A 12,395-nucleotide genomic window follows, 5' to 3' on the forward strand; every position below is an offset into this window, starting at 1 on the left:
TAAATAGCCCCTAACCTAGGGCTACCACGTATCATATTGCCTCCCAAATCTGCGTCAATTAGGGTTGTCGCGCGGCGTCTGTGACATACGGCTCGATTCGGGAAATGAATTAGAGACTCACTAGATATGAAATAGTAAAGATATATAACGTTCCACTGCAGAAGGTACCTTAAGGCGGCTGGCGCCGCGATTCGGGAAATGAATGAGAGATTGACTAGATATGAAATAGTGAAGATATGTGACGTTCCACGAAAAAAGGTACCTTATAGCGGCCGGCGTTTATAGCGCCTCAATAATATTGGCGCGGCGTTAATAATAGCGTAAGCGCCAACCGCCATCAGGTACCTTTTTCCGTGGGACGTCACATATCTTTACTATATCGTATCTAGTTAAACTCTAATTCATTTCCCGAATCGCGCCCATAATATGTAATTCGAGTACTGCTACGGATTAGGGAGAGAATATGCAGTAGTTTGATTATCGCTGTCTTTAGTACGCCCACGTGTAAAGGTGAGGTTCGGATCGCAACTGCAGCTGTCTATTGCGACATCACTGCATACTGCATTGGCACTGGCGCTGCCACTGTCTGATGCCTAGTTAAAATGAGTGACGGATTGAACGTTCAAATCGTGACAGTGGGTGGCGAGCGTAAGTTTAAGCGAAATAATATATGATATGTCTCGGGCTAGGCAGTATCGTATAATTAAAAGATTAAACGAACTTACCTGTAAGTGAAGTTCTATCTGTATTATACGACATACGATATGCCTAGCCCGAGACATATCATATATTATTTCACTTGTACAAACTGGCACTAAGTCCTGTAACGTAATTTGTTTAAAATTAAGTACCTACTTACATGTGAGTGAATATCGTGTAAGTTTAAATCAACATTATAGTTTTCGCTTCTCCAACAGCTAGAAAGAACGGAGTGAAAATTTCCAATTGTCGGCAATAATATTATCATTTCTTTTATCGTGGAATACGTGAAAATTGAATTTCCATACTTTGTGGGAGAATATCTTCGTAAATACACGAGTTGAAGTATGCAGAAATGCAGACGGAAAAGAGCGAAATAATGAAACATACTTACCTTCGTTCTCAGGACGGAATGCATTTTATAAAATAAGGATAAAAATACTGTCTTCCGGAAGGGCAGTAAGTACATATATTTCAATTACAGCTTATCTTATGAAATGTTAACATTTTTTTAACAGACTAAGCAGATTAGTGTGGAAAACGTCAAATTCGCAACGAGTGGCGATAAATTAAATACGACCGAAAGTAGTGTTTTAAATCGAATTAGGTACCTATTCGCACATGTATCGTAGGTACAGTCACCTGCAATAATATGTTCCACAATGAAGGCCGCAAAAATATCTGACACGATTTTATTTGTAGAGCCATAAGAGCGAGTCATATAATTTTGCGGCCCTCGAAGAGTAATATACTATTGCAGGTGACTGTACAACGTTTTACAGTAACATGTGGTAATTTTCGACATGGTTACGTAGTTCTATTTTTATTTCATTTATTGGAGAAACAACGGAAGTACGCGACAGGATAATAAGTTTAAATACGTAATAACAATCAAAAGCAATAATAAAACAGGTTTTCGTTCTATATTAAATCTTCAATATGACCCGTTTTGATTACCATCCCATAATAAGTACATATATTTGTTTGTTCCATTTTCCCAGCTCCGTCTGTCCAATACTCTGAAGCCACTTCAACCAATCCCTTAGCAGCATATATAGACGCCATAAATTCAAACGGTCGCCGACGACGGTTCCTCAGGAGGATACTGAACGAGACACTTGCAATATTTCTGCTGCAGCATAGCTAGCATAAAAATATAGTAAGATAAGTTTAAACATAAAATTTTATTTTTATGCCACTGCCCGGAAATGTGGCAAGGATGGCTCAAAAAAGTTGCCAAAAAATTATACTGCGGAATATTGTTTGTGAGAGTGTCCACTCAAAGTATCAAGTAGTTTTATTTTTTGTAATATGCGGTTAATCTCATCGGTGGAATAATATGTTTAGTATGGCCATATTAACGCATTTTTGACATTTAGGATCACGACCCAAAAATCATCCAGTATATTCAGATAAACTCTTTGGTACAGTAAAGGCATTAAATATCGACATGGACAAAGTGCCAAAAATATGTTATTAGCTAGGCACCTTTGCAGGCATTTGTATGCAGGGGTGCTAAGCTAATAGCTTGGCTGACTGTACACATTACCCTTGCCATTTGCCATTGGTCTATATCGCAGTCGATGTTGTAGACTACCTCCTCAAAATACCTTCTTTAGTCGCTACAACTATCATCTGCAAAGATGCTGTGGCCAATGATGATGATGATGACACATTACCTTAAAGGATGACGCACGTTAGACCGGGCCATGTCCGGGCCGGAGCTACCGGCGCTTACTTTTCTATGACATGACAGGCGATCACGTAATGCTTTCCATAAGTATTAAACGACGCGCCGGAAGCTCCGGCCCGGACACGGCCCCTGTCTAACGTAATTAAGTCATCCTTAATGCATGGGTAATAAGTTTCGAAGCCACGCTTTACCTTATCGCTATCCTCCAAACGCTTCCTACAAACATAATTAGGATTATTTCTATCATTATAAAACTCTGTATATGTACCAAGCTCAACGCCGCAGTGTTATGAGACTCACCGCAATATCAAATTAGGACAGAGCTGTGCTCTCGGGGAATTATGAGAAAACCTGCGGATATGGTCACAGAATAAATAATAGTACTAGGTACAGAAGACTCACTCTCTAACAAAACGCGTCTGTTACGAGCAGGACTGATATGGCCGCTAGGTGGCGACAGCGGCACGCGCGGCTTATGGCCAGCCACCAAAATTGGTGTGGAACGGATGTTGATTGATGTGGAAGGTAATTAAGTAACATGTTAGCATTAGAAACATAATCTATCTTGGGGTGACAGGTGCAATTTGGTTAGCGCCAGTTGCACCACCCCCTTACCCGGGGTTAACCGGTTAAATCTGGAGTTACCATGGTTACCAGTACAATTTGACACTGGGTTAGCGGTTTAACCGGTTAACCCTGGGTTAGTGGGATGGTGCAAGTGGCGCTAGATGTTTCAAAAATGCGAGGACAAGTGAAACTAACTATAATAGTTAAGGTTCCGTCACACAGGCGCTTTTCCGGGCGGGGCGTGAGCGGGGCGCGCCGCTTTTACATATAAAACGCTCACGTCCCGCCCGGAAAACGCGCCTGTGTGACGGAACCTTTAAGCTTACGTACTGACGCGATCGCTTGGACAGGTCTCCACGGAAGACCAGCGTCAAGATAAAAGGGAACTTAACATATAAATACATGCAATTTGTGATAATTGCAATGCACCAATGTAACTCGTTGTCACCTATACACTACCTGTCTCTTTTTTAATACAGTTTGGGACCGACCCTTAGTCTATTTACAATTGGCCATTAAAACATTGGTTAAAACGCGAAAGTTTAAAATATTATAATTGGCCATTACTCGGTATGGCACTGAAGTAAGAACTGTTACAGCTTAGTAGGCGTAAGAAGTGTGACTTGTGGGCAAAAACGCGCGTCGTTAAACGGTTCAGCGGGTGTTAAACATGTGCTATCGGATTCTTTGAAGGGTACAAACAAAAAAGTGTAAATGCGCCATTATAGTTTTTTTATTAAAAAGTTTAACTGCGTAGTAATTGTATTTATTTGGAATATTAATTTTTAAATAGGTTTCTTCGATACATGGGTTCGTAATGAACAGTGATGTTTTCAATGAAATCTTCTATTTAGCGAACTCAGTTAAATCGTGTAATCATTTAGTAATAACACTAAATTCCACTCTGCACAGATTATACAATTACTCACATAAAGTTCTGTCGTTGTAAAACAATTTAGAGATATGAATTCTGAGATACCTACAAATATAAATATGTATTATAAAAAAAAAATACAAATAAAAAAATAAAAAATAAAATATAAATACTATAAAGATAAAAATATAAATATAAATATGATAAATATTACAAAGTTCGGTAAGGAATTTCAAGTTTTTAAATAACCCACATCGCTCAGTAATTTACTTTTCGTTGACACTCTATTAAGAGTCCATCAACGTGCACACTAGCGCCACTGCACTCACACAAACTTACACTGACTCTGACTGATAAACTCAAAACAAAAACGGCCGTTTTATTTGGCCTTTGGATGCATAGATTGATGAATCCAGCAACATAAAAACTAGTTGAATGTATTTAAAAGGTACTTAAATACTACTACTACTACGTACTGCGTAGCGGCCCCCTTTTTTAAATACCTATCGTTAAATTGAAATAATCTAATCACGATTATTTAGCAGTGGCGCTAGTGTGCACGTTGATGGGCTCTCAACGGAGAGAAATGTGTGCAAAAACAACGCAAAAGACACACATTACTGCACAATTAGTCAATTTCCGGCGGTGCATTTCTAGTTTGTTTTAAAAAAGCGATTAAAACTCGCTCCGACTGCCTGTTTCCTTCTGTGTTTCAAGGAAAAACGAAACCTACTGAGATACATCCAGGCCATAAATATTGTAGCACTCGGCTGGTATCCGGTTTTTGTAACTTATCTTAAACTTAACGTACATGTACATTCGCCATCAGATATATCGGAGCGGCTAAGGCGCTCACAAATATCTGAACACGCCTCTATTGTCAGGGCGTTAGAGTTCGTGTTCCGATATTGTGAACGCCTAGGCCGCTCCGACATATCTGATAGCGACTGTACAATATAATAGTCAAAATATATTGTACAGTTTCGCGATTTCGGGGTTGGTCCCATAGTAAAAGTTTGCTCAATATAATCCCAAAACCTCCCTGGCAACGGGAATACACTTATTTTTTGGCCAACCTGTATAAGCCTTATATGCCTCACTTACCTTAAATGTAGTCTACTCGTGAAGTTTGGTGATTAGTTGAGGACATCTGAAATAAGAAATAACAATGTTTTAGTGTCAATTCATAAGCATTTTATTTATTTACTTATAAGAATTTTGACCCAATTAACAAATCCCACAAACTCCGAATGAAGCCAGTAACGTAATTCCCTCTCTATTTCCATCAACATATTTGCGCTGGAACTTTCATTAAGGTGCGCGGTCAATGGGTCGCATAGATTGAGGGTCTGTTGGCTTAGGACAGTGTGCCCGTAAGAAAAACGCTGCGTACACGCGTAGTCACACTTAGGGCTTTTATGTCAGAAAGGCAGAGTGCGATCATATTAACGAACCTTTTATCGCGTAGCGCTTTTGTGAGATAAAGGCGTCAAGTGAGCTGAGCTCAAAGTTCATTTAAGGTTGAACCATTAGGTAGCTGGTGCGGTCGGCATAAGAATTTTAATAACCATACAGAGAGTTTTTAGGGTAAAAACGGGACCCTATTATGTATTACTAAGACTCCACTGTCCGTCTGTCTGTCACCAGGCTGTATCTCATGAACAGTTAAAATTTTCACAGATGACGTATTTCTGTTGCCGCTATAACAACAAATACCTATACTAAAAACAAAATAAAATAAATATTTGAGCTCCCATACAACAGACGTGATTTTTTGCCGTTTTTTACGTAATGGTAAGGAACCCTTCGTGCGCGAGTCCGACTCGCACTTGGCCGGTTTTATTTGCAGTGCAGCGAATGTTTGACTCAATAGGTATGAAAAGCCAGACAGTCGATTTGTATAACTTATGAATATTAATTAGACCTTATCTCGTTCCAGTAAGGTTCACGAATCATCAATACATGATCGCTTAACTTCAAACGATTTTGGTATTAACAAAAGGTAATAGGGTAGATATTATAAAGAGGGTCGAATGGATTTACCCGAGTTTGAGGTTAAGCGACACATATGTCGTCGATGGTACCGCTATGTATGTGACGATTGACAAGAAACGATAACAGAATTGATGAAATGATGATGTCTAAACGCCCGTGAGAGCACACGTGGCTACAATACATTAATTAATGCCCCAGCATGCTCCGTAATTACAACACTATCATATAACAAAACCATAAGTACAACCAGACCGGCCAGAGTAATCTAGACTTTATTAAGCTGCGTTAAGATTCAAAATTATAGTGGATTTGCTGAGGATTTAATGCTATTTAGTTGGGTGAAAGTATTGTGTGCATTGATACTATACCTTTCATTAAGAGGTGTTAATGCTATCGCCTACAGAGTCAAAAGCTCAGGTGACTGTAGATAGAAGTATTTATTGGACACCTAGGAGGGATACAAAGGTACCATAAACCGTCAAAACAGCTCAAAATGCTGAAACGTTTACCGATTTAGCTCAAAATGCTGAAACGTTTACCGATTTAGCTCAAAATGCTGAAACGATTACCGATTTTCGGAAGTTATTCTGGTGGGCCCGAATTCGATGAAGGAAAACATCTCGAAGATTCCGGTGGGCCCAAAAAATACGGAAGTATACAATACCCCTAGTGTAAATTTCATTCTATAGCGTGACGAGACGTTTTGTATGGGATTTCGTGATTCCAAAATGTCTCGTTTGGCGCGCTGTTCAAAATCTCATACAAAATGAGACTTAACGCAAACGCGTACCTCACGTCGTGCTATTGAATGAAATTAATGGCTCCTCTACACGATGGGCCAACGCCGGTCACTCCAAGGGACGCAGCCATGCGGTAGAATGACATAGCAATATCACTTGCTCCCTCTAACGCATAAATGCGTCCCTTGGAGTGGCCGGCATTGGCCCATCGTGTAGAGGAGCACACTAGGGGTTCCGTGATACGCGCTTATCGATTTAAATGCTTAGTTATTTATCAAACATCGACTTGTATAATTTGAAACTATGTAAATTGATAAACCTGCCGCGTATATAATTTGATGGTCTTGGTTATTTGATTCCAAGTTTATTTCGGAAAGCAATCTTAACCCTTACACGTGTATCGATGTTTAATATATATGAATTGAGCTTCGCCTTTGATTTAGGATGTTCGTTATGAAATACATGCCTTCACCAAGCTCAAGAAGATATTAAATGTAATAAATAAATTATAATAAAAATACCACGAATCACCAGTGTAATTATACACTTATGCAGGGTACTAACACACATACACATGTAAACTTTATATGTTATAAGTTTGCCAGTCAATATCAATAGGTAGTAGTGGAAAAAGAACGCGACAAAATATGCCACCCTCTAATAGTCTTTTTCTTTTCACAGTTTCAATGTTTATACTCGTATAATTATACAGATATATTTTTATTTGTAAAACTGTTATAAGTAGTTCGTTTTTTATAGCATTAGAAATAAGGTAAACAATCTTGATGCGTCTTTTAATAGAAAAACACTTTTTTTAAATAAGTTACGACAAATATGCAACAATTATGAATCTAATACGATTATGTATATTATTCTGCTTTCATAAGTAATAGTTATTGATTTTAAAAAAGCGTTTTTCAATTAAAAGACATGTCAAGATCGCTTACCTTCTTTCAAGTTCTTTCTAATGCTAAAAAAACGAACTATTGAGCTTGGTAGGTACCTTTGACGTATAATACATTTGTTTTAATTTACTTTAATGTCCTTCCGCATCTACTTATACTGCAAAACGTAATTCAAGACCAAAAAAAGTCAGAAAATATTGCCACTTTTTACTAGCGCGTCTTGTATTTATGTAAAAATAAGTATTTAAAACTACTTTTTTAAATCGTAGGAGTAAAATTACTAATAAATAAATTATCTTAGCGTGATTATTTATCAAAAGGAATTTACTATTTAACAAACAAATTATAGCAGTGGCAACATTGCCTTACTTTTTTTGGTCTTGAATTACGTTCGCAGTATACATTCCCTTCACATTCTTTGACAATCAGAAAAAAACACTGACCCGACGCTTGTTTTACACACATGTTAACATAGTAAGTACATAATAATATGTATACTTATATTATAAGCTCATCAAAAGAACAACAATACCCATTCTAACGTAACGACGCACTTTCACCCATCAACTTTGCTCCATTATGAGCGAAATTGCTTCATATTGCATTCCATATCTTAAAGACTGTAAGGCTTAAAATTAAATTGCACATAACATACGACTTGTGACCTTAAGGAATTAAAACCACTTTCGAGCGAGATCTTCACTTTCTTAACTCGTTGGAATAAGGTTAAGATTAGCTTAGCTCCAGCGTATGACAACATAGAGCATTTTAGTAGTAATTGCGCAGAGTTCGGTTCCATGTAAGTTACGATTGGTCTAATAAAGCTATTGTGTTGGTTTATTGGCGTTACGTGGGGGACGTTATGAAGGTAGTTTGTTCGGTGTTCTGAACTTTAGTGGTTCATGCGATGCTCCATATGGCGGGCAGACCTTTGAGCAACAAAAAGAACTTTAATCTCTGCAACCACGATGAATGAGCTGAAGTTTGTATGTTTCGTGCCATTAGGGTTTAGACGGGGTACCAGGCACTTCTACAGGTCCACTACTCTTTCGTTTATGCCGTTTAGACAGGGTACCAGATACTAGTACCTACTGGTCCAGTACTCTTCCGTTTATTTTGAAAATCTTTATTTCAGGCAACTAAATACACCCATACATAAATACCTTAATACTATTAGCATACATATGATATAGAAATATATTTTAAAACTAAACACTAAATCACATTATGGTTGCGATGCATTACGCAACCCCGCAGTGTCTTGGGAGTCGGCCGCGGAACCGCCGAAACTTGACACCCTACCCTTCGGCCAAAACTCCTCCTTGGTGAAGGTCGCTAGATGGTCAGTCGGAACGCTCACCACAACGTTTATGCCGTTAGGGGTTTAGACAGGGTACCAGGTACTGGTACTGGTCCAGTAGGTACTTAGTTAAATTAGAGACTCGTAAAGTCTATTTCAATAGAACTTGCTAAATATGTAAACAAACCGCCATATTGAAATTGTCTCTGAATGATGAATTTACTAGTGATGGGCAAGACTCCTACTTACTACTTTACTAATGTCAAACCACATCGAATAATAAAATACAAAAAGTAAAAAACAAGTAGTTACTTATTTTTAATTTGTTTAATCACGATTAGAAGACAAATTAGTACTTAAGAATAATGTATTGATGTATTTTATAACCGCGGTGGTAGGTACAGAGCGTGGGTTGGGTAGTGTGTAGCGGGTTTATATCACAAACTTTAGTCACAACACTACCCATCATAGACAATTATATTTCTTTATTTCTTTATTTAAATCACATGCATAAACTTACAGCTAAGGATGCCAAAACGCTTATGCGGTAGGGACAATACATACAATTAGATTCAAACACAGTCTAGAGATTAAAACATTACAACAAAACATAAACAATGAAATACGGTCAGGTTAAATCACAAACATTACATTAGTTACACATAAATTAAATTAAATTAAATGCAACAGAGGATAGGATGTCAAACTTAAACTTACACACATATATACATAATATATACAAAAATACCATTATTCATTCGTCAAATACACATTAATATAATTTAAGAATTTTCTTGTGAAGACACCGACACTATCGTAGTATACGTCAGCATCTTGTTTGATGTTAAAAAAGTCATTCAAAAGTGCCAGAGCTCTAGCAGTGGGAGCGTTCTGGGCCCGACGAGTACGAATCGCACCGCGCGCGAACAGAGGCCTTCGTCTGCGCACCCCACCCTCACCAGTGTCTTCCGCGATCAGTCGCGCCTGCGGTACAAACAAACCGATACGCTCTAAGACAGTTGGATTGTCGACCTTATTATTGAGCAGTTGGTAGTAGTGCACCGCAAGTAGGAGTTTGCGCCGTAACTCGAGCGTATCTAAGCCCACCATCCCTGTCACGAAAAGAGAAGGAAACAGAAAGGGATAGTACCCGTACTGCCTCTTGTAGAGAAATCTCGCAAATTTCCTTTGGATCCTCTCTAACATCAGAGTGTACTTTTTCTCACTTGGATCCCATACCGTGGACCCGAATTCCAATAGGCTACGTACGTAAGCATTGTACAAAACTTTGGGTATGAGTCTACTTTTAAACTGGGAGCTGACTCTCATTATAAAACCCAAAGTTTTGGTTGCACGCTTACAGATGGCAGTTATATGCGAACGGAAATTAAGCTCCCTGTCCATATTTATGCCTAGGTCACGTATTTCCTGCTCTCTTGCTATCTCGACGCCACTTAGATGGTAGGAAGAGTGAATCGGCGATTTGGCTCTTGTGAATGTAATGACTTTACATTTGCTTTCGTTGAAAAGCAGACGATTAGCCTTACTCCACTCAGCAACAGCGTTTATGTCTAGCTGTAATTTGTCACAGTCGCTAACATTTTCGACCTTTAAAAATATTTTAAGGTCATCGGCAAACATGAGACACCTCGCATACTTTGTGACTCTTGGTAAGTCGTTGATCATTATGAGGAACAACGTTGGGCCAAGAGTACTCCCTTGGCTCACTCCAGAACGCGTATAGAATGGCTGGGATTCGTGACCTGCAAGTCCTACATACTGTGATCGACTGCCAAGGTAATTCGCAAAAAAACGCAGAAGCTGGGGCACAAATCCCAGTTGGGCAAGCTTTTGCAATAGAATGTCGTTGTCGACTAAATCAAAAGCCTTTTTAAAGTCAAAATAGGCTGCGTCGACTTGCCTACGCGCATCAATGGCCCCCAGCACGTATTCCACAAAGGCTACGTGATTAGTCGTAGTAGATCTGCCTGTACGGAAGCCATGCTGCGAGTCATCGAGCAGTCCAGCTATTTGCCGACTTATTTGGTAATCAAGTATCGACTCGAATAACTTGCCGAAAACAGGTAAAACAGCAATTGGCCTGAAACTTGTTACATCCGGACCCAAACAAGAAGCAGAACCTCCCTTGGGCACAGGTGTAACTCTTGACACTTTCCAACGTCTAGGAAAGGAGGCTTGTTTCAAAGACAGGTTAAAAATGTGTAAGAGAGGTGCCTTCAGGACTGACATGCAGTCAATGGCCAGAAATGGGGGAACGGCATCGGGGCCGGCTGCAGATCGAGGTTTTAGTCTCTTAGTTGCACGAAGCAGCTCCCACTCCTCCACCCCATCGACAGCGATTCTTCTAACTCCGCCCACCCCCTTCACGCTCTGTGCTGCATCGTCCGCGTCCAGTCGCGGTATATCTGGTTGGAAAACAGAACTGAAGTATTCGGCAAAGGCTTCAGCTGCATCTTGGCCAGTTACGAGATTATCTTTATAGAAGAATTCTTTACACGATAATTTCCCCTTACGCTTTTTTTTCACGAATTGCCAGAATTTAGTCGGCTCATTCATGATATTGTCTTCTATATTTTTAAGGTATAGTTGATACGATTGGTCAGTCAAGGTTTTAACGTGCCCCCTGTAGTACCTGTACAGTTCTTTATTGCATACAGCACCAGTCTCTTTGAATTTTTTCAGATGGTAATACTTGAGCTGTATGTTTAAGATGATTTGTGGCGTGTACCAATCCGGGTAACTGTATTTACCTACACGATTTTTTTGTTGGTTTTTGTACGGAACAAACTTTAACATACACTCAGTTAACTTAGTGTAAAAAACCTCTGTAGCCTGTTCAGCCTCCTGGCAGTCATGTACTTCTACCCAATCTATATTAGTGATTGCGGCATATAGCGCACGAAGATCTGCCTTACGAAAATCCCACGCAGGCGAGGATAACTTCCCTTTAGACTGATGCTCAGAGGAGGGCGAGTGTGCATGTAGACGAGATGTTCGCACCAAGGTAAGATCGACCTCAAGCGGCGGGTGATAGGCGTCCATCGGGACCAAAGGCTCCACGTCACCAGATACACGAATGCTATCGGAGTCACGATCGAACAACACAAAATCAAGGAGGCCTCCATGCCGGTTAATAACATTATTGTATTGACGTAGCCTACCAAACTCCAGAAACAATTCGAATTGCACTCTTACATTATTCGAGCAGGAATTTAAATTGAAATCACCTACAATACAGATGTTCAATTCGGAGTGGTTGCAAAGTACATTCTCAAGACACGTTAGGACTCTAAGGTATTGATCATCCTTGTAGTTAGGTGGTAGGTACACCACGCAAAACAGATATTTTACATTTTTCCAGGTAATAATACATACTAACAATTCCATATCATCAGTGATGCCATCAATGTCCGTAACTAAGCGTATAGAATAGGAGCTGCGCACTGCGATAAGTACCCCTCCCCAGCCCACATCACCAGCACGGTCCTTGCGAATCACTGTATACTCTGAAGGAAACAGTTCAGCATCCTGTACTGAGCTATTCAGGAAAGTTTCCGTAAGCGCGATGACGTCACACGGACACAATAATAAATTATTAAAA

General features: G+C 39.5%; 1 protein-coding gene across 1 annotated transcript in view; it reads right to left on the reverse strand.

The window, feature by feature from the left end:
• Positions 1-12,395, reverse strand: part of LOC134670639 (uncharacterized) — a 276,108-nt gene that overhangs the window by 103,956 nt on the left and 159,757 nt on the right. Inside the window, exon 2 of the mRNA XM_063528448.1 lies at positions 4,938-4,983. The gene's annotated coding sequence lies outside the window, so the exon portion shown is untranslated. The remainder of the gene's footprint in view (positions 1-4,937; positions 4,984-12,395) is intronic.

The sequence above is a fragment of the Cydia fagiglandana genome, chromosome 14, assembly GCF_963556715.1.
Source record: "Cydia fagiglandana chromosome 14, ilCydFagi1.1, whole genome shotgun sequence".
Taxonomy (NCBI): Eukaryota; Metazoa; Arthropoda; class Insecta; order Lepidoptera; family Tortricidae; genus Cydia; species Cydia fagiglandana.